The sequence below is a fragment of the Pteropus medius genome, unplaced genomic scaffold, assembly GCF_902729225.1.
Source record: "Pteropus medius unplaced genomic scaffold, Ma_sr-lr_union100, whole genome shotgun sequence".
In the NCBI taxonomy this organism is placed as follows: domain Eukaryota; kingdom Metazoa; phylum Chordata; class Mammalia; order Chiroptera; family Pteropodidae; genus Pteropus; species Pteropus medius.
Genome location: NW_024347791.1, coordinates 8,035,045 through 8,055,103, shown reverse-complemented (window position 1 = coordinate 8,055,103; position 20,059 = coordinate 8,035,045). Strand labels below are relative to the sequence as shown.

The 20,059-nt window shown below is 38.7% G+C and overlaps 1 long non-coding RNA gene across 2 annotated transcripts in view; it reads left to right on the top strand.

The window, feature by feature from the left end:
* Positions 1-16,205, top strand: part of LOC120614956 (uncharacterized) — a 59,283-nt gene extending 43,078 nt beyond the window's left edge. The window contains exons 2-4 of one of the 2 annotated variants that reach the window (XR_005656155.1): positions 6,713-7,010; positions 7,203-7,907; positions 14,995-16,205. This is a non-coding gene — a long non-coding RNA (uncharacterized LOC120614956). The remainder of the gene's footprint in view (positions 1-6,712; positions 7,011-7,202; positions 7,908-14,994) is intronic. The other variant, XR_005656156.1, reaches the window with a different exon arrangement.
* The last annotated feature ends 3,854 nt before the right edge of the window (positions 16,206-20,059 follow it).

Genomic DNA, 20,059 nt, shown 5'->3' with positions numbered 1-20,059 from the left:
GGTTGCTACATAACAGTTTGAATATTTTTAGCACTATCTCCCAAAAACTTTTGCTACCAACAAAACAAATTGGTTATATAATTAGATAACAAGAGTAACATCTTTAAGAACTCTATTGTAAGCTCTATCTTTCTTCAATTGATCATTTATTATTTGCCAAACACTATTCTAGGTGCTGGGGGGAAAAGAAATAAAAATTATCATAGTTCTGAACCTGAAAGAGCTTACATTCTAACTGTGAAGAAGAGTGGGTGTGAAAAACAAATAATACAATGGTCCTGGCACTGAGTAAAGTAATGAGAGAGGGGAAAATAGGGTAGTGAAGTAGAGAGAAGTTTGTGTGTATGTGTTTCAGGCAAGTGAGCAGGAGGTTTGGAGCTAAGATGATGGAGAAAGACCTCTTAGTAATTGAGATCCTAATGAAGAGAATGGCACAATTTTACAGAGATCAGAGTCAGAGGAGTCCAAGTAGAAGAAACAGAAAATGCAAAGTCCCTGAGACAAGAAGCAGGAAAACATTCTTTGACTTTGTTTCATGGTGTTGGATCCTCTTTCAACAATATACATTTTGAAGGCCTAAAGATTCATTTTGGTATAATTGTAAGACCCAGAAAGAACTCATACATAAACATAAAGAAAATCATAGTCACTGAAATGTAGTGATGGGGGATGTGGGAATTAGGACTGGAGCGCAACGAGAAGAAAGGCAGACAAAAGCTACATCATGTAGGATCTTGAAGACTGTCAAAGGAATTTAGATTTCACTGGGAAGCCATCAAAGAGCTTGAGCAAAGAAGATACAGTCTTAATTGTTTCATAAAGATCGACCAGTTGCCATGTGGATGGAGTCAGGGCAAAGGTAGGGTCAGGGAAGCCATTGAAAAGGCAGGTGAACATCTTCAGGTAAGAGATACTTGGTGAAATCATTCTCCTCCTTCAAGACTCAATTTAAAGGTTACTTCCTTTGTGAAACTTTTTCCTGACACTGCCTCTTCCTCCCACAAGCAGATATAACCAGTCTCTTCTCAGAGTTCCCATGCCCTTTGTACATGCCTCTCTTGGGAACCTATCAGTTGGGTCATGATTAGTGAAATGTTACTTGCATGTCTCCTTGTCAATTTACAAGTAATTACAAAACAAAGATTGTATCTTATACATCTGGGTCTCCCAACACTTAGTAGTGGGCCTGATTTATAATAACTACTCTCGATAAAAAATGTCTTGAAGTAATAAATGTGTGCATGAATGAATAAAATGGCACTGTGGCTCAGTATTATACAGAAATAATTCTACAGCTGATCATTGAGGGAAATCCTTTATTAATTCAATTCACTCAGAATAAGAAGGTGGCTTATGTAGGTATGTGGGTATATGTGTTTCCTAAATATAGAATTTCATCTTGTGTTCATTTAGTGAAATACATTTTAAATCTGTTTTATGGGGGGTAATATGAAGTGATAAATAATAGAAGTAGAACATAACTCATCTAACTAGCTGATATCCTATTATCACTTTGGAGTCCCGCCACATGTTCCAGAGATAATCCCATGGACTCTCAAGGTGAATAGACAGTCCATTGATGGATGGAGACTCAAACCCAGAATTCTCAAAATCTCCAGCTGACTGAATCATTTTGAACAATAGAGGTGCTGGCCAATTCCTGGCTTGTTGTAATTCTGGTCATTCTTGACAGTATTTAAAAAATAAAACCTTTTATATTGTAGAACTCTTCTGAACAGAAGGAAAAGTTCATGGGTTAGAGTTAAGCAGTTCTAGATTAGAGTTGCAGTGCTCTGGACATGTGATCTTGTGCAAACCACTTCACATCGCTTCACTGACTCATTGCTTCATCCACAAGTCAGAATAATAGCTACCTTATACATTTCTGAAAGGACTAAATGAACTAATGTGTGGAAAATGCCTTGACTATTACCTGGCCTGTGGGAGATACCTAAAAAATGTTAGTCTCTTTCCCCCACTCCCACCATTATATATCATGGAAATCTTACCTTACCTCCAAAACATAGGTCCTCTCTTGCAGCTTCTTCTTGAGCCTGGAGGACAGTGTGGTTTAATGGAAAGGTACTGGGTTAGAAATTGAGAAACCTATCTTGTAATTCTGCCTCTATTGCTAACCAACTCTGCAACTTAGAAGAAGTCACTACCTATTGGGGTTTATTTCCTCATTTGTAAAAAAAGAAATGTATTGGAATGGAATATCTCTAAGACTTCTTTGATCTTAACTGTCTGCTTTCATGATCACAGTGTCTAAAAGAGTGAGCCAGCTAAATGAAATTTCACCAGTAGTCATTGTCATTTACCTGATGTTCTCCACTGAGGAGATTCCATAAAAAAATAAAAAAGCGAAATATAACAAAACAAAAAACAATAAAAAACATTATTTGCTTTATTGATCATTAAATTTTGTGATTATGCAAAGTGGTTTTCTCTTGAAATTAAGAATATCTGCAGGCAAAGACATATGTATTAATAATTTGAGGTCACACTATAATTGGATTAGAACTGCTTTATTTTCATATGAGGTGCCACAATTGCTGACAATAAGGGGTACTAAGAACATCTAGGGTTGGGTGAATCCTTGAAATTAAATTGTGGCTCATTCACATGCCAAACCATTGTACTGCTGATGGCAGGAAGAAAGTTAAAATCAGGAATTTTTCGTATTTTAGTTACCCAGAAAAATATTTTCTTTACTAATATATTGTAGTTATAAAACTTATTGTAGAGAAGATAAAATCCTGCTTTCAAAAATTACTAGGCTTAGAATTAGCAAATAAATTCAGCAAAGTCAATATATAAAAATTAATTATATTTCTATATTCCAGAAACAATGTAAAGTTTAAAAGATGCCATTTGCAATAGCATCAAATGACATCAAATATCTAGAACTAAATCTAACAAAAAATATGTGAAACCTCTATAGAGAAAATTACAAAATATTTTAAAGGAAATTATAGGAGACTGAGTAGAGGGATATACTTTATTCATGGGTATACAATTCATGGAACAAAATGAAGGCTCCAGTAAAAGACACACACATATATTGCCACAACACAGAATGAATGTAACACTGCATAAGGTGCAGAGAGAGTCTTTTTAGGAAATGTCACTGGGTCAATTGGTTATTCATAAGAGAAAAACACTTGACTCCTTTACCTCACACTGCACACAAAGGTCAATTCCAGATGCAATGCATATGTAATGGTTATGGATAAAATATTGAAACATCTAGAAAGTAACAGAATTATATTTTTATGTCACTGGAAAAAGTGGACATTCTTAAACAGGACACAAAAAATGCTAACCACAAAAGAAAAGATTGATAAATTGGACTCTATTAAAATTAGAGATTTCTATCATCAAAGATAACTATAACAGGATGAAAAAAAGACAAGTCAAAGAGTGAGAGAAGATATATACAATATACATAGATGGGATAAAGTGCTTATATCTAGAATATATTAAGAACTTTTACAGCAGACAACCAATAGAAAATATACCAGAGGGAATTCAAATGACAAATAAATATATAAAAAGATGCTCAGTCTCATTCATCAGTAAAATGCAGATAAATCTACAATGATATATTCCTATACTTCTGCCAGAATGGCTAAAAATAAAAAGACTGACATTCTCAAGTGTTGTGACAGGATAGAGCAACTAGACCTTCTGTATATTGCTTGAGGCAGTATAAATTGGCATAACATGTTTGTAACACCGTTTGACAGTATCTAAAAAGCTGAATGTGCACATACTGCTACAACTAAGTAATTCCATTTCCAATTGAAATGTATACAGTTATATATCAACCCAAATATATATCAGTAATAGAATGGATAAAGTAATTGTATTAAATCAATATAACAGAATATTACACAATAATGAAAATTACTGCTACCTGCAATAACATGGGTGAATCTTATAAACATAATGTGAGTTAAAGCCCAACACTAAGAGACAGAACTAATCCATGTTGTTAAAAGTCAGGCTAGCATCTGTGTTTAGGGAGAGGAGGTAAGCGATGACCTTGAAGAGGAGGAAGAGAAGCCCCTGGGGGCGCTGGTAATATTCTGTTTCCTGATTTGCATGGTGGTTACCTGCGTGCATTTGCTTCATAGAAATTCATCAAGATGCCCACCTGTGATTTGTGCACTTGTCTATATATATATGTCATGCTTCTATCAAAAATATATTTGAAATACTGGAAGAAGACTGCTTTTTTTCAGGGAAGCTCACATATTATCTTACCGAAGCTATTTATGGCTGATAATCTTGGAGATTATCTAGTCCAGGAGTGAGCAAACTCTAGTTCTGATTTTATATATAAAATGTTTTACATTTTAATGGGTTACAAAATAACAAAGAAGAGAAAAAGAAGGAAGAGGAAGACAATATACAACTGAGAATATATATGACCTTCAAAGCCTAAAATATTTACCATCTGTGCCTTTAGAGAAAACTTTTGCCCAATTCCTCTGGTCTGACACCTACCCATTTACAGATGATGAAACTGAGGTCAGAAAGAAATGACATGTCCCAAATCATCCAGCTGGGTGGTAGAAGAACTAGGACTAGAAGTTATTTTGGGGGGCTCACATGGTACATGTTAATGTTTTTCATCTGTGTCTTCAACCCAATCCTTCCAGTAGACCTAGATACCCATTTCACATTGCCCACAGGCAACTTAAATGCAAAACATCATCTTCCCCATCTACCTTTCCTGCCACCAAGACTTCTCGTCATCCTCATACCCATCTTAACATCCATCTCCCTGTTCAGTCACCAGTCAGGAACCAGTGAGGCATTTTTAGCAACTCTTTAATGATCCATAGCCTGTATTTAATTACTTACAAAGACCTGTTGATTTTATTTCTTAATATATCTCAGAACTACCCTCTTCTCTACTCTAACTACTACTGCCTTAGATCAGAACTTTACTTTCTCTCTTAAGAATTACTGATTAGTCTCTATATGGCCTTTCTGTCTTGCTTTCTTTCAGGTCATCACAACCAAAATAATATTGCTAAAGAGGAAATTTAACAGCCCATTTGTCTATTTAAATAGTAGATTTTTATAGTGAATTAATAGTAAGAGCTCCCTTCCTCCTTTCTATTTAAACCAGGATTAAGTTTCAAAATCATAGAAAATAATCTTAATAAACATAATTACACCCAGCACTGCTTCTCATAAAGTTTTAAGTATTTTACTCTCCTAATGATGTACAGTTTTGTTCTTCCATGCTATTCATTCATTTATTCATTCATTCTACTCAAAAACATGCACTGAGCAAGGCATTATGATGATTTCTGACCAGTGGTCAGAAAACGACGTTCACTGGCTGAGGCTGGCCACACTTATTCATTTACATATGGTCTGTGAATGATTTCACACTATGTCCCGTGTTGAATAATCATGTCTGAGACTCCATAGCAAGTCTCTATGCCTGGTTCAAGTATCAACAAATTTTTTCTGTAAAGGTCTAGATAGTAAATTTTTTTTTTGCTTTTAAAGCTATGAGATCTCAAAACAATTATTCAACATGGATGATACAGTGTGAAAGCAGTTACAGACCAAATGTAAATGAATAAGTATGGCCATCTTTATCCAACAGGCATCATTTTTTCATCTTGCTCAGAAACATTGTAATGTCTTGTTTGGTACATAATTCTGAGAAGAATGAAGAAATAAATAAACGAATGACTATGGAGGAATAGAACTATATACCATTAGAGAAGTAAAATGCTTATAACTTTACCACCACAAGAAACAATGAGTGTAGTTATGTTTATTGAGATTAATTTTCTTGATCTTGAAACAATCCTGGTTTAAATAAGATGAGGAAAGGGAAATCTTGTTATTTACTTCACCATTAAACACATATTAAGCAAATATATCGCTGCATGACAAACTTGATTTTTCAAATATTCGATGATTATGTTAACCTTTCTTTGTAATCTTATGCACTTTATCTTAAGCATTTCCAAAACATTCTGGCCGAAGGGGACAAAAAAATTAAGGACTTCTGCCTGTGCCTGGGCTCTGTCTGTGGATGCTGGCGTTCCTGGAGTGCTCCGAGGGAGGCACCGTCTGCTCCATCTGTCTAGACTGGAGGAGATTGCAGTGCAGACACAGCTAGGGAGTCCCAGCTCAGCCCAAGTTGCCCCACGTGGTGCTCGAGCAATTACCAAGCTAAGAAACTGCCTGCTGGAACCCTCCCCACCGAAGAATGCTTGGCTGCTTTCTGGGTGTCTGTATTTAGATTTCCCAAGGGTTGGAAAATCTGCCATCCCAAACACTTTCCCGTGCCTTTGCCACAGAGTGAGCTAATGGGACCACGGCTCTACCTGAAAGCTCTTTTTAGATCCATTGTGTATGTGAGCCAGGGGGTGGGTAGAGAAGAGGGAGAAGCTTTGAGCCCTGGGGTGTGTACACTGGCTGGTGCTAAATGTGCATTGATTAATACCAGGGTAAGAAATTGTGGTCTCAGAGTCTATGGCAGAGTAAATGCTAATTATATTTTTTCTCACTTCCTGCCTCAGGCCAGGGCTCAGGCTGCCAAGTCTAAGTGTGGGCTGGAGAACTTTTTTCTTATTGTTGTTTTTAAAGCCTTTGCATGAACACAATTGAATGCATATTCGGTGAATGAAATAAACACAAGTCTCTGATCATGGATTAATCTCGACACTCACAGATTCCTGATCAGTTCCTTTTGGAGAAAGAAGATTCAAATGCCTGCTCAGAGAAGATGGACCCCAAGCTCTCAAGTCTGGAAATGCCAAACTCTTCAAGTTATCTAGACTGTACTGATGGTCATTTAGCACATAGATTGTGTGAAGACGCAGGCCGACCTGGGCTTAGATCCAAGCTCTGCCACTATTTTACAACCCTGAAATAGCCACTTAATCTCTGAATTTCTGTAGCCTCATGTGTGAAATGAATATACACCTCATATTCTAATGACAAGGGAGAGTGAAATTGTCACACTTCAGGTAGAGTATAAGTTCTCTATTGCTTTATGTTGGGATCATTGTCTTTGCTAACTGAGGCCCACAAGCTTGGGCAGGCACAATTCAGGAACATAACTTCCTTGTCTTACACTGAGACCACCTTATAGTACATACACAACAGCTACTTGATCGAGATTATTTTTTAAAGTCTTACTTCTCCGTTCTTCTGCACAGGTGTTTTGTTCTTAATGGAATAGGCGTTTACTCTGGATACAAATTTGCCTTCCCTGCATGCGATGCTTCTGCTAAACCTACAATCTGTAGACTTACATAATGCTGCATCAACCACCAACAGTGGTTCTGATCAAGGAACTCACTTCACAGCCAAAGAAGTGCAGCAGTGGGCCCATGCTCTTAGAATTCACTGGTCATACCATGTTCTCCCCATCCTAAAACAACTGTCTTGGTAAAGTGCAGAAATGGCCTTTTGAAGACTCAGTTGCAGTGCAAGCCAGATAGCCAAATGGGAATACCATGGAGGACTGGGGCAAGGTTCTCCAGAAGGCTGCCTATGCTCTGAATCAGTACCCAATATATGGTGCTGTTTCTCCTATACCCGGGATTCAAAGGTCCAGCAATGAAGGGATGGAAATGGGAGTGGCACCACTCACTATTACCCCTAGTGACCCACTAGCAAAATTTTTGCTTTCTGTTCTTGTGACTTTGTGCTCTGCTGGCATATAGATCTTAGTTGCAGAGGGAGGAATGCGTCCATCAAGATGTACAATGATTCCATTGAACTAGAAGCTAAGACCGCTGCCTGGCCACTTTGGGCTCCTCATACCTCTGAATCAACAGGCAGGAAAGGAGGTTACTGTGCTGATTTGGTGATTGATCTCAATTACCAAGGAGAAATTGGACTACTACTCCACAAAGAAAGTAAGGAAGTGTGTACCTGTAATACAGGAGATCCTTTAGGGCATCTCTTAGTATTATCAACCTTGTGATCAAGGTTAATGCAAAACTGAAACAACCCAGTTCTGGCAGGACTACCAGTGGTCCAGACTCTTCAGGAGTAAATGTTTGGGTCACTTCACTAGACAAAGAAACAAGACCAGCTGAGATACTTTACTAAAGGCAAAGGAAATACAGAATGTGTCGTAATGATGGTAGTTATAAATACCAGTTACTACCACATGACCAGTTTTAGATATGAAGACTGTAATTATTATGAGTATTTTCTCCTTATTATAAATGTGTGGGTGCTGGCGTTCCTGCACCCACACTCATAACAATCAAAAATACTCATAACAATTATTTAGATATGAAGACTATAATTGTTATGAGTATTTTCTCCTTATTATAATATTTATATAAGATAAATATTATATTATTATCATTTATAATAAAGAGAAAATATATATTTGTATGAATATATACACACACACACATTTATAATAAGGAGAAAATATATATTTGTATGAATATATATTTTCTTTCCTCTCTTATCCCCTTATCATGTAACAAGATACACTGGCTTTACATAGTATTTAAGTTGTAGGATATCAAGGAGAAGAGTAACATCATTTAAAGATTTTATCTCCTCTTCTGGGGAAGAGATTAGTGCATTTTCGATTGACACAGGAGAGTTGTATCATATTAGGTGGAATTATTACCTTGTTATTCTTCATTTGATGATTAAATATATTTTAAGGAGATGCATGTAGGTGACAAGTTGACAAGGGTTGAGGTTTTGATGGTTAATTTTGTGTCAGCTTGACTGGGACACAGAATGCCCAGGTATTTGGTCAAACATTCTTCTGGGTATTTTTGTGAGGATGTTTTTGGATAAGATTAACATTAAACTGGTAGATTGAATAAAGCAAATTGCCCTCTTTAATGTGGGTGGGCCTCATCAAATCAGTTGAAGACCTGACTAGAACCAAAAGGCTAACCTTCCTCTGAGCAAGAGAGAATTCTTCCTGGGTGACTATCTTCAAACTAAAACGTCGGCTTTTTTCCCGCCTTAGGTCTCAGACTGAAATACTGGCTAATCCTAGGTCTCAGGCCTCCTGGCCTTCAGATAGGAAGTAAACCAAATCATCAGCATTCTTGGGTCTCTAGCTTGCCAACTCACTCTGCCTCCATAAATGTGTGTCAGTTTCTTATAGCACACACATACACATACACACACACACACACACACACTTTTTAAAAATAATTTAAAAATTTTTTAATTACAATATTAGTTTCAAGTGTACAACATAGTGATTAGACATTTATATAACCAACAAAGTGATCACCCTGATAAATCTAGTACCCATCTGACAACACTACACATAGTTATTACAATATTATTGGCTATATTCCTTATGCTATATTTTACATCCCCATAACTATTTTATAACTAACAATTTGTACATCTTAATCCCTTCCCCTTTGCCACACCCCCCAACATCCTGGCAACCATCAAAATGTTCTCTATATCTATGAGTTTCTTTCTGTTTTGTTTGTTTATTTTGTTCTTCAGATTCCACGTGTTAAATGAAATCATATGGCATTTGTCTTTGTCTCACTTACTCCACTCAGCACAATACCTCTAGGTCCATCTATGTTGTTGCAGATAGCAAGATTTCATTCTTTTTTATGACTGAGTAATATTCCATTGTGTGTGTGTGTGTGTGTGTGTGTGACCTTTTCTTTATCCATTCATCCATTAATATCTTGACTATTGTAAATAATGCTGCAATAGACATATGGATTCTCATGTCCCTTTGAAATAGTGCTTTGGGTTTCTTTGGTTAAATACCCCAAAGTGGGATTACTGGGTCTGTCTTTGTCTCTTGTTATAGCCTTTGTTTTAAAGTCTTTTTTGTCTAGTATAATTATTGCCATTCCAACTTTTTTGTTTGTTTGTTTCCATATTCATGAAATATCTTTTTCCATTCCTTTACTTTTAGTCTGTGTCTTTGGATCTGAAGTGAGTTCTTGTAGGCAGTATATGTAAGGGTCTTGTTTTCTTATCCATTCAACCACCCTATCTTTTGATTGGAGCATTTAATCCACTTACACTTAAAGTAATTATTGATAGATATATAGTTATTGCCATTTTATTATTCGTATTTTTTATCTTTATTTTTTTTCTTCTTCTTAAAGAAGTCCCTCCATTTCCTCTAATACTGGCGTGGCGGTGATGAACTCCTTTAGCTTTTTCTTGTCTGGGAAGCTCTTTACTTGTCCTTTGACTCTAAATGATAGCTTTGCTGGGTAGAGTAACCTTGGTTGTATGTTCTTGCTTTTCATCACTTTGAATATTTCCTGCCAATCCTTCTGGCCTGCAAAGTTTTTCTTGAGAAATAAGCTGACAGTCTTATGGGAGCTCCCTTTTAGGAAGCTAAATACTTTTTTCTTGCTGCTTTTAAGATTTTCTTTGTCTTTAACTTTTGGCATTTTAATTATGATTTGTCTTGGTGTGGGCTTCTTTGGGTTCGTCTTGTTTGGGGCTTCCTGCGCTTCTTGGGCTTGTATGTCTATTTCCTTCACCAGGATAGGGAAGTTTTCCATCATTATTTCTTGAAATAGGTTTTCAATTCCTTGCTCTCTTCTCCTTCTGGTAGCCCTATAATGTGAATGTTGGTACACTTGACATTGTCCCAGAGGCCCCTTAAACTATTCTCATTTTTTTAGATTCTTTTTTCTTGTTACTATTCTGATTGGGTGTTTTCTGCTACCTTGTCTTCTAAACCGTTGCTTTGATTTTCTGCTTTATCTAATCTACTGTAGATTTCTCCTAAGGTATTCTGCATTTCAATAATTGTATTCTTCATTTCTGACTGGTTCTTTTTTGTTTGCTATCTCCATTTTTAAGTTTTTTATCTCTTTGTTAAAGTTCTCACTGAGTTCATCTACTCTTCTCTTAAGTTCATTGAGTATCTTTATAATCAGTGTTTTGAACTCTGCATCTGGTGTATTACTTGTCTCCATTTTGTTTAGTTCTTTCGCTGGAGCTTGGATCCGTTCTTTCATTTGGGACATGTTTCCTTATCTCCCCATTTTGTCTGCCTCCCTGTGTTTGTTTCTATGTATTAAGTAAGGCTTCTATGTCTTCTAATCTTAGTAGAGTAACCTTATGTAGTAAGTGTCCTGTGGGGTCCAGTATCCCTGGTCACCAGAGCCGGGTGCTCCAGGTGTGCCCTCCAGTTGTAGTTGAGCCTGGGCTGCTGTTTGCACATCAGTGGGGGGACTGACCCTCAGGCTGATTGATGGTGATGACTGGCTAGTAACTACAGTAGAGGAGTTGTTGTACAGGGCCTGACCCTACAGAGCAGGATTCACTTTACCAGGGCTCTGGTGCTTTGCTTGCCCAGTCTGCCCTTTGGGTGTGTCATCCTCAGATGTGGGGCTCTGGTGATGCTCTGGCTCAGATCAAAGCCAGCCCCTGGGTGTACTTATCCTGGGGCCTCCTGGGAGGGACCCTGCTACAGGCCAAGTTCGGCCATAGCCTGAGCCCTGCCTGGAGCTACCTGGCATGAGCCACTAAGAAATCTGCAGATGGCTGCCACCTATGCAGGACTCGAATGTGCCTTGAGAGACCAAGCCGGGAATCGAGGCCAGCTGCTGCTAGTGCTGGACTTGGGGCTGCTCAGCAAGACGTATAGAGCACACCAAGGCCAGATGCTGCTTGTTTAGGTTTTTTGAACTTTTGAGAGATTTTTGGAAAGTTCACAGCATGAGCCAACACAGGCCATTTGTATGGAAAATTCATTGAAATTGGCTTAGGTGGGCCAGCAAGATGGGAGGGGTGGGGTCTCAGGGAATCACCTGGGCAGGGCGACCTGTATTAGTCGCCAATGGAGACTCAGATATGGTGCCCACTGCAGGCTGGAAGTGGGGAGGGCTCAACAAAAGAGCAGTGGCCTCTGCAGCACTTCTGTCTGGGAGAAAGCTGCCCCTCCAGCGCTTGCTCTAAAGCCAGACAATTCAGTTCCTCCTCATATGTCTCTGGTATCTTTGGAGCTGCAGCCCCAGTGCTGGAGCTCAGAGAGAATGGGTCTGTTGGCTGGTATATCTATGTGTGGTTCACTTAAGACTGAGGTCCCCAAACTTTTTGGCACCAGGGACTGGTGCTCCTATGAGAATTCAATGCCTGATGATCTGAGGTGGAGCTGAGGTGGTGATACTAGTGCTGGGGAACAACTGCAAATACAGAGAAGCTTTGTTCACTTGACCATTGCTCACCTCCTACTGTGTGGCCCAGTTTCTAACAGGCCACAGACCAGTAATGGTCCACGTCTCAGGGGTTGGGGACCACTGCCTTAAGAGGAATCTTTGTGACTCCAGCTGCCCTCTGTCTCACTCAGCCACAATTTACACTGGTTCTCGCAACCAGAAATTGTGGAAACCTCTCTTCTTGGCACTGGAACCCTGAGTTAGGGAACGTGGTGTGAGGCCAGGACCCCATGCTCCTCTGTGGGGAGTCTCCACAGCCGAGATGTCCATCCCAGTTCTCAACCACTACACATGGGTGTGGGACCACCCAGTTCTGTGTCTCCACCCCTCCTACCAGTCCCGAGGTGGCCTCTTCCATGTGTCTCCAGATGTAGGACTTCTGTTCAGCTAGACTTCAGGTGACTCTCCATGATGATTCTTCTGTAGTTTAGTTGTAATTTTGATGTGGTTGTGAGAGGAGGCCTCCACAGTATTTACCTACTCTGTCATCTTTACTTGCATACTTTATTTGAATCCATAAATTAGTAAGCCTTTAAGATTTATATGACCACATTAAGTTGGAATTGGATTAATATAGTCAATAAGACTCATCTATAAATGTCTTCTATAAATGTCTTCTTCCTCTCCAGCACTGCCTCTTTCCCTCCTTGAACCAATGAAAGTACCAACCCAGAGACTTATAAATTACCTTTTATCTGTATCTGTTTTGCATTTTTTCTCTCTGGGGTCTTACGTTGGGTGAACAGTTTCTCTCTCTATCATGTATTAATGACCTCAGGCTAGCATTTACGAGAATGTAGCCAGTACATAAAACATTGAGGAAATCTCCCTGTCAGCCTAGGGTTGTCCAAATGCATGCAAGGATACCCCCTACAGGGACACTGTCCTCGCAGCATCCATTTAGCTATTGGCTGGTTATGCCTTGCAGATTACTCTCTTGACCTATCCCCCTGATGGTTCTGACCAGTCCTTTTCATTTTATTTGTATATTTATATAATGCAATGAAGCATGTCCTTGCTGGGACTACAAAGAAAATTTGTGGCATGCCTTCTGAGAGTTCCATGGTTTTCATGAGCATGATAGCAATACCCCAATTTACTAAAAGTCTCCAGGGAGTTCCAGTGGGTGCATGTTCTTCATTCTTTTAGATACACAGCAGACACCCAGAGTGTCCTGAGGTGCCCTAATAACAAAAGCCCATTCCCTCTACATACCAGGGGGAGAAGAGGACCAGGTTGGTTTTATTTCCTTAGTGAACTGCTGAAATCTCTCTCAAATTGAAAGTCATCTTTTTCATAACACTGAAAAGATGTAACATTAGCTTAATCATTACCAAATGAATCTTGAAAAATATTTGGAAACGGTACACTTACACAAAATCATTTCAGCATTACTAGAAAGTTTCAGCCATTTGCTATAAACTTGTACTTTTAAGTGGTGACCATGTGGTCTGCCTTTGGAACATCCAGTTCTTTCTTTTTTATAGAATTAAAACCCCTGACACTTCTTTTAAGACCTAAGAAAACCTTTAGTGCTTAGCAAAATGTAGAACCTGGCATGGTCATAAAGAAGATATATTTGATTTTACTCCTTGAAGCCATAAAAAAAGAAGAAGAAAAAAAAAGACACAGGATACTGTCTGTAGGAAAACTAAAATGGCAGCTGCAACTTCTTCCCAGAAGTCTCTGGGAGGAGACATCTAAGGTCACTCCTTATTCTTCCAGTTTCCAGGAAAGCAATTTACCCAATCTCCTCCCTTCATCTCATCTAAAGCAAAGAGCATTGGGGAGAGATCCAACTATCAACAGAGCCTGTCTTGATGGAGGAAGTTAACATTTCAAGTAAAGGATTCTGTCTTTTTACAGGGCTCTTGAAAAGAATCCTTGCCAAACCCAACCCCCAGAGAGAAAAAAGTCCCTTTTCTAAGAGTTGGGAATTAGTCACCAACTAGCATTAGCACTCGAACCTGTAAAGCAAGAACCAGTCCCGCACAGCAGAAGGTTAGCAGCAGGCAAAGCTTCATCTGTATTTGCAGCTACTCCCCACCGCTAGCTCCACCTCAGATGATCAGGCACTAGATTCTCATAGGAGCACCAATCCTTGATGTCAAAAGGTTGGGGACCACTGATGTAAAGAATATAATCAAATCGCATAGCTTAAGGTACCTAATTTTATCATAAATAACCAATTTCAAAATGTGAGTCCAGATGGGAAGTCAAGAAGATTCAGGAGCAAGGGAGAAATGGAAATTCACATTAGATGTATAGTGCTCTCCTGGGCAGTAAGGCTACCATATTGGAATCTAGCACCTGTGAGATGAACAAAAGCTGTGAAGAGGATAATTCTCTTTTGGGAACATGAGGGAGACAGATTCTCAGTTCTAGTCTACTCAAGGTTTAATACTACATTGAAGAGAGGTATTGATGGTCATTAGCAACACCCTCCTGCCAGTCCCGCTTTAGTGTCTCCTGATTTGGGGAAGAATTTAGTCTAAAAAAGATGGTTGAGAAGGTGGGAAATAGATATATAAAATTCACACAACCTCAGTTGTGTGTTGATTTTTTTGTGCCCAGCAAAGTGCTTTGCACAAAAGAAACACTCAATATATACTTGATGTTAAAAGGAATTAACTAATTTTATATTTATATAGGCCCATCTATCAAAAATATTTTAGTGCAATTTCTTTTCTTCCAAAGAAATTAAAAGTGAGCAAACATGAGAGGAAATGTGAGTTAATTTGAACACGTGATAACTAACATTTTAAAAAGACCATTCCTTTCTTTATGTCCAATTTAGTGGTCCAAGGATGAATGGGGCTGCATAGCATGAAATGAAGCAAAGGCAACTGAGACTGTAACTGGATGTTAAAATTGAAGTTATGACCAGGCCCAAAACACAATTGATGGGAAATTCCAAAATGAGGTACCAAATCGCATATTGAAAAGGAAATGATCCTGAGGAACTGGTGGATGAATTTTTGACCCCTCAACCAGGTGAAGACAATAAAAGGGGAGAGGTAGCAGGTGATTTACTATTTTTTCACCTCTAGTCTTATGAGGAGACTTTGAGGAAACCACTAGGCAGATAGGAGCCAACTATGACCCTTGCCTGGGGAATCTATAAAACAATGAGGGCTACCCAATGTTTTGGTGCTGGAGTCAGGAGACAACTACCATGCTGGGATTGGTCTGTACTCCCAAGGCATGTTGGAACAAGGGATACAAGAGACTTTCCCAAGGATCAAATATGGACCAACCAAGACACAGAAAGAGGGATCCAGCAGCAGGAATCTGTAGGTGACACCTTGGTGAGAAAGAAGTCAAGAGCAACCACTCAAATGAGGTATGTATCTACATCTTCCTTGATCAAGGGATCTGTAGAGAGAGGACTCCAGTGGAGAACTTCTTGCGAGCCTATCAAAATACCCCCATAGAGATGGAATCTGCCCCACCCAGAGAACAGGAAACCAGCCGATATAGTTCCATTAAGACCTTTCTTTACCACTCCTTTCTGATTTTCAAGGGGTCAGAAACTGCTAGCTATCTAGGGAGAGGGTGGGAAGAGAAACATAAATTAGAAAAACATAGAAGAAATCAATCTTTCTCTTTCTGACTGCAGTTCTTCAAATATACCTAATATATATTTCTGAAATATACTCAAACTAAGATGGAAATAAGAAGTAGCCCTAAGTCGATTTGGAATTCTTAGACTCTCATTAAACTTTCTGCACTGACTACATTCTCAATTTAAATTAACTGTACAACTGTTTATTATCTAAGTATGTATAAAATGGTCATGGGGCATGTTCAGAGGCAGATCTTTGTTTCAGAGGAAACTCATTAAGAAAAAGAATATAAAATTGTGATCATAGCAAAAGAAATCACAACCAATTATAGATTTTAAAAACTGACAAATACACATATATTATAAAATCAAATTTTTGTTAGATGCGTGGCACATCGATATAATATTTTTTCTGGTTAAATTTTTACTGCACATTCTTTGATTATTTCTTTATATGACAATGGTTTAATAATATTTTTTCTGCAAAGAAAATAAAAATTTGTTGTCTCTGTGTTGATCAAACTTTATTTATAGTACTAATGTAAGTTTATACCCTATAAACATAGATGTAATGATAAATTCTATTTCCTTTTCGTCATTTAAAAAAATAATAAATGCACGTGACATTTATAATTATATAAACTGCATTTTTCAAGTATGTTGTGAGAACTGGATTTTCCGTTTACAGTTTTAAGCATGTGCTGATTAGAAAAATTTTCAGTAGACTAGTTTCTGGTTCTATATAGTTCAAACCTGGTTTTTCCAGTCCTACACAGACACCGTGTGACATGTTCATATCTAGACCCAACCTCTGGTTTGTGCCTTATTGTCATAATACTAGTGAGTCGGCCTGCCAAACAGTAGAAGCAAAATTCAGACATGCTTCTGCTGTCATGGGACTTTCAGCCTGCTAGGTAGAAACAGACAATAATCAATTTATCACAGTAAAAAAGATGTGAGATAAATGTTTCAGAAGAAAGGAGAATTGCTTTATAAGAGTGCACAAGAAAGGAACCTCATCAGTAATTATTATATAGTGGATAATGGATTAAATACAAAATAGAGGCCCAGGTAATGTGGCTATAGTCAGAAGAAGTCTGTCTGACTCCATCCAAAGTCCTCGACTGAATAACAGAGCCCCTCTCTCATTCTTGAATCTCATTTCTCACTCTGCACTTTTTATTGGGTTCCTAGTCAATGCCTGTTCTCAGGCTCTTTTAACATCGCCTGGACCTACTCTGCTCAGCCAATAGTGTTGTTCTCCTGGAGTAGCTGGGGAAACAGCAAAGAGAGAGTCCACTCTGGCTTGAGTTTTAGCAGACTCCGCTGAACTCAGGCTACCTCTTGGTATCTCAGAGCCCGCTCGTACATAGGCTGAGCTTCTTTCCTAATTACACAATCTTTCAATTCTGTACCCTTATCCCATTACCATAACAACTGCCACCATATATCATACATAGTGCAGGAAGGGCATTATCAAGAGAGACAGGATGAACAAATCAACAAATGTAACATTTGCCTTAAATTGTGAGTCCTTTTTCCAGAGCATGTATCTGACTCTTGTGAGGCCTTGCCATTCTGTAATTCCAGGTAACCATCATAATGCTTCATTTAAATGGAGGTAAGTGTAATTCAGAGATACAAGAGAAGAGGTTTATGTGAGGTCATCAAGTCCCCTACCACCTTGTCCATGTCAGATATGGATATTTACCCAGTTCCTCTGTCAGACACTCATCTCAAAGTCAAACTGCCTTCTTTCTCTCTTTCATCCCTTATTCCAATCTATCAACAAGGCTTTGGATTCCATCTCTGTGGTCTCTTAAATATGCCATCTTCTTTTTCTCTCTACCACCATCACTGTAGTCCAGACGGTTCCAAAAACTCATATGCCTGCTGCCATATTGCCTCTCTTCAATCTATTCTCTGTATTTAACAGGACTTATAATCTTAAAATATAAACTGGATTATGTCATCCCCTCTCTCCAACTCCTGCTTGAAGACTTTGATGTCGTCTCATTATGTTTTGAATTTATGCAAACTCCTTGTCCTAATTTATAAGATCCTGCAAGAGTCTCCTCCTACCAACCTTTCTGATCTCCCGTGTCACTCTCTCACACCTCTCCCTCTAGACCCCAACTACAGTGCCCTTTTTTTAGTTCTTCAAACACTCAAGCTTTTTCATACCTTTTGACTCTACAAGGTTTCTTACGCCTGTTATTTTTTTCTCTTCCATAGAATACAAGCTCCATGAGGGCAGAACCCTGTCCGCCATGTTTATCATTGTATTCCCAGGTCTTTGCAGAGTTCTGTACACAGTAAAATTTTGACAAATACTTGACAGATGAATGGCAATGAATGACACAAAGGTAGATTGAAGTAACCCATCTCCTTCCAATTCTATTTGAATATTACTATTTTTTTAAGCATTCCCTGTTTCTTCTTAGATCTGTTTATCTGGCTCTATACCTTACTTCATTCAGGTCTCTACTATAATATCTCTTCCAAAGAAAGGCCTGCCTTGATCCCTATCTCATATAGTCTGCACTTGACCTTGAATTCCAGCCTAGTCTCCAGAACCCAGCTACCACTAACAGGGCCACCCATTGCTGCATCTGTCAGAGTGAAGATGTGCCTGAGATCACTTACCTTATCGGCATCTACTTTGAATTCTCTATCTCTGGGTCTCCTCTACCCCCTGGAATTCATCTTCCCTTGCTATCTCCCAGGTGCTACTAATTTGCTTGCACTGTGACAAGATTGCTGTATATCCTTGGATGCCATGCTTAGCTTGCCATACTGAACCTTCTCTCTTGCTGTGTGTCTCCCCATCTCACCTCTTTGGCAGGTCTGGATCCTGCCAAAGCTGCCTTGACTTGCTTCATGTAACTGGTCACACCTCCTTGAGTCCTGAGACATGACTGCAAAATTAAGTCCCTCAAAAGTTAAGGAAATGCAGCAATACCTCTTGAAGCTTTAATTGTACATTTAGAGCTGAATCATTCCTCTGAACAGCTGCATGGAATATCGTAATTGAAATATACCACAATGCATTCAACTATACCCCTACTAACAGTTGATGTTTGCAGGAAGCATCCTTGTGGAGGCCTCCCTGGGGACATTCACTGTGATGCCATTTACGTAAAAAAACAATTCTGCATATTTTCCATGGCATGGGCACATATATAGGTACATAAATGCATAGGAACTATCTGTTAAGAGCAGTTACTTCCAGAGATCAGGGGTAGTGTTCAAAGAGAATTTTGCCTTCTCTTTAATAGTTTCATAATAAAAATGCAAACATATATTACTTGTATGAGTAAAGGTGATTAAAAATATAATGAAACAAATTTAACTGTAACAAATGAATCTCCTTTTCCAAAGCACCTTTCTGAGGAATAGTAGAATGTGATAATGTGAGTGGTCTTTACTCCCATGTCTGGGTGAAGGTGTAGAATGTTGCAAAAGGCAAGCAGGAGGCCCTCTGGGTGGTCCATTACCCAATTTAGCAGCATGGTAACTCATCTTTTTGTATATTTTAAGGACTTTCAGCTTTTACTTTGAACTTGATGTTTGTATCAGGAGAGTGGAATCTAATCAATAGAAAACTCTCTTGCCATTTTATCTCAGAAGATTTCTGGAACATAACTGCATCCCTGCAAAATCTTTCCAGGACTTCCAGAAAGTCCAGGCCCAGATTCTGCAGTTGCATCATGGTGCAGTGACTGGGTTTCATAGCTAAATCAGCAGGATGTTATAGGGCTCTCACCCCATGTCTGGGCCATTGAATTACATTAGAAAGATTTGATAATGATGAATTAGCACACCCCTCATATTTTTATTGGGCTTTTCTTTCCCAAATGCTTCCTGATATTTCGCATATCTTTGCAACATAACAGTGTGATAATTTGGTGTCATGTGTCATCATCCTTATTTTCTTGAAAGACTCTGGTGTAGCTATGCTGGCCTTTCAAGAGACTTGGCCATGCACCTCAGGGCCTTTCCACTTGCTGCTCCTCTGCTTAAGAATGCTCTTTTCCTAGATCCTTTGGCAGGATCCTTTCTCATTCAGTTTACAGTTCAAAAATCATCTCCTTGGAGCAACGTCTCTGACCACTCAGGTACCCCTTCAGTTACTTCCTATTATATCACCTTGTCTTATATTCTGTACAGCACATAGCACTATTTGGAACTTTTTTTTATTTGTTAATGTGTTGTGTTCCTCCCATTAGCCCTGCTGAATGTAAAAAGGTATAGGAATTTGTCATGTTCATTGCTAAATACCCAGCAGAGTTCCTGA